Source organism: Eurytemora carolleeae, unplaced genomic scaffold (genome assembly GCF_000591075.1).
Source record: "Eurytemora carolleeae unplaced genomic scaffold, Eaff_2.0 scaffold1043, whole genome shotgun sequence".
NCBI classification, from domain to species: Eukaryota; Metazoa; Arthropoda; class Copepoda; order Calanoida; family Temoridae; genus Eurytemora; species Eurytemora carolleeae.
The window spans coordinates 24,797-28,640 of record NW_019396984.1 but is presented as its reverse complement, the minus strand read 5'-3'; positions in this window follow the sequence as shown (position 1 = coordinate 28,640).

Below are 3,844 nucleotides of genomic sequence, written 5' to 3'. Positions count from 1 at the left end.
GGCCCAGCCAGAGGCGCAACTAGGACTTTTGCTAGGGGGGGGGCAATATATTATTTTGTAAGGGTGTGTTTTTACTACTTTCAGCATGGTGAATAAGTTTGGGAATATTGAAGGATTTATTTCCTGCAAAGCTTCGTCTAGATTTGTTGGAATGGCTTTGCTCCCTCTCATCTCCAGGTTGCTCTTGTATAGTACAAGTTCGGTCCAGAAGAGTAAAGGATTTGGAAGTAAAGACTGATAAAACTCTAAACTCTCTGAAAGTTTACTCTTGAGATCAGCCAGGGTATGAGAAGCTATTTTCTCTGGTAACAAGTAAAGCAAACCCATGGCCTTTGATGTTATTGGAGCAAATCTCTCATCTAGCTGCATTATAACAGCATCCAAGAGACAGTTTGTATACTATAAACTCAACACAAATAAAATACAGTTCAGAACTTTTTTTTACATTAAATGTTTACAATAGCCTTTAGCCTTGAGAATTGAGAAAGATAAAAATATTTTTTTAAAACTAACTATAGTATGATAAAATGTCTACAATAACTCTATTGGTTTTCTTATTCCTGTGATACTGTTTTTCGCCATTCTTTCTTTCTTTTCATTCTGCAGGGGGGGGGGGGCGCGCCCCCCCTCTCAGGTGCTAGGGGAGGGCGCGCGCCCGGCCGCCCCCCCCTAGTTGCGCTTCTGGGCCCAGCAGAAAAATTATGACTTGCAAAAGTTTCTGTTGAAAAAAAAGTATAGGAGTACAATTAATCTATATAATAAAGATCTTCGTTCATTTATATGTATGTGTATATGTGTGATAGCTCTGAGTTCTAGGGGGGCACCATGCCCCCCTGTATACGCCCTTGCCCGCGGGGGATGGGGATATCCAGACCCCTCTGTTCTGGGGCGCTCGGGAGACTTAAAATACTCAAAAAGAGTCAAAATTAATGACTAAAGACCAAAAAACTAGATTTTTAACTTATAATACATTAAAGTTTATTAAGACAGATATTTTCCCTGTTTTGCACTAGGGTTTCTTTCCCTTAAGCATGCTATTGAGAAGCTATTTTGAAAATAGGACCAAAAAATTCCAAATTTAGGGGGGGCTATGCCCCTCCCTGAATCTGTCGGGGGGGAATGTCCCCCCGCCCCCCCCCCCTGTATCCGCCCCTGGCTTCTATAATAGTATACTCTCCATTTAGATAATATAATTGTAATATACCCTATCAATTATATCAAAAATATGAATTGTTCATGCTTCGACAAAATCACTAAAAAATTTCTTTTTTTGAAGTACTGCGTCCGTATAAACTCAGGCCCGTAACTATAAGTTTTTCCAGGCCGGGGATAGGGCACACACCGGGGGGCAAAGAGCTCTTACACAGTCGAAATTAGCACAATTAGTTAACTTAAATTTGATCTCACAGGAATGTGAGGGGGGCGCGTTCCCGTTGCCCCCCTAGTTACGGCCCTGACTGTACTGACTTTAGGCATCAAGGAGCAAGTTGTACTGGTACAGAAGGTGGATGGAAAAACAGAGCAATTGCTCTATAAAAGGAACATGTTTTAGCAAAATAAACTTTGAAAAAATTAGATACCGCCATTAAACAAGGTCTTCACACACTCCAAAATAGATATTTAATGGGTAGATCATTTTCTGAGCAGGCCTTAAAAAAAGTATATTCCTTCACTGAGCAAGGTGTATACAAAAGTAGATTCTTTCACTGAGCCAGGTGTACATAGAAGTAGATTCCTTCACTGATCAAGGTTTGTAAAAAAGGAGATTCCTTCAATGTGCAAGGTCTAAAACAGAGTAGATCCCTTCACTGAGAATGGTTTATAATAATGTAGATTCTTCTACTGAGATATTTCTAAACAACAGTAGGTTCCTTCGCCAAGTAAGGTCTGTAAAAGAGTAGATTCCTTCGCTTAACAAGGTCTATTAAAGAGTAGATTCCTTCACTGGGTAAGGTCTATAAAAAAGTAGATTCCTTTACTGAGCAAGTTCTATAAAGAAGTAGATTCCTTTACTGAACAAGGTCTATAAAAAAGCAGATTTCTTCTCTGAGCAAGGTCTCTAAAAGAGTAAATTACTTGACTGAGCAAGGTCTATAAAAGAGTAGGTTTCTTGACTGAGCAAGGTCTATAAAAGAGTATATTCCTTGGCTGAGCAATGTCTATAAAAGAGTAGATTCCGTCGCAGAGTAAGGTCTATAAAAGACTATGATTCCTGCACTGAGCAAGGTCTATATAAAAGTAGATTCCTGAGTAGAATGAGGAAAACTTGAGGTAAATGTTTACTGAGAGGTTATATTGTGGAGTGGGAGCCATGATGACAAACAAAAATGTGTTTTTACACGATAATATATATCTAAAGAAAGAGTGTGAGCAAAAAAAGGGATTAGAATTTTTAACACATTTCAAAAATTTTTGCTGTTCATATTGAATAGCAAAATTTACTTTTTACTCCATTGCAAATTACACTTCAAACAACAAAATACTTTCGATGGAATATCACATTTTTGTTACATTTGTAAGATTTCGAAAGATTTGTTAGAGAATTTTTAATTGAAATGGTCTTTTAATGAAAATCAACTAAACAGTCGATATATTAAAAAAAATGGTTTCGCAAAACTTTGTTTGCCCTGTAAAAAATGTAAAAAATGTAAAAAATGTAAAAAATGTAAAAAATGTAAAAAATGTAAAAAATGTAAAAAATGTAAAAAATGTGATATTCCATCGAAAGTTTTGTAAAACAAAGTTATTACCATTTTCTTTACTCGCCCTGAATATATTTATATACATATAATATATACAGTATTATACGATAAACATAAATTAAATAATGCTTTTTATTTTTGCCATTTGACATTTACAGCACTATCAAATATTGTGGCCGCTACAGTAAGAACCAGAAAAGTGGAGTAGGAAGACGACATTAAATAAATATTTAAGTGTTTTTGATGCTGTTACAAAGCAAATAGTTTAGCAGTGACTTATTAAAACACTTATTTAGTGAACTTAATCTGTTATCACAAAAATTGCTAAATCTATTGTTTATTTGATTAATTAAAGTAATAACTTAAATCTAAAAGTCCTCTTTCTATCCCGAAATTTTCTATTTTTCTCCGTTCGCATCTAATCAACATTATGAGTTGTTATTAAACAAAATTATATTGGTTTAAACCATAGATAAATAAATAAACATAGATAGCTTATGTACGCAAATTCACCAAGAATTGTACAGTCCGCGAACTCATACTTCTAGGGGTCAAAGTGTACTTTAATGATCAGCGGGGTGGTTTGGTGTTTTAATGGATTTCATAATAGAGTGGAATGGAACCATTTGAACAACAATATTTCACTGACGAGAACTGAAGAAGGACATGAGAAGGACTCCGACTAACCTACAGGGTGTCCCACGAAACATGACAGTTGGTACATAGTTTTGAATGTCGCCTTCCATACACCGTATTAGATATTAAAGGCGGTTTGCAGTTTATTTCGTTTAAAACATCTTTAGCTCAAATATATTTTACGTGAAAGTTAATTTTACTATAATATGACTCCTATATAATATATTTATTATTGTCTTTGGTATTAAACAGCTTAACAAATTTTGGAAGAAGACATTCTAAACTATTTACCAACTGTCATGTTTCGCGGGACACCCTGTAAATTAAATTTCTCTCTACAGTACTCATGTACACCACAAGTACTCAATGACATAAGAACAGCCAATGTTCACAATTCCGACCTAGTTAATCTATATAATAGGAATATCTTTAAAACATCTCTGTACATTTATATCAATTTCAAAAAGAAAAATGTCGTCTTATTCGCAATCTATCTTTATCTATGG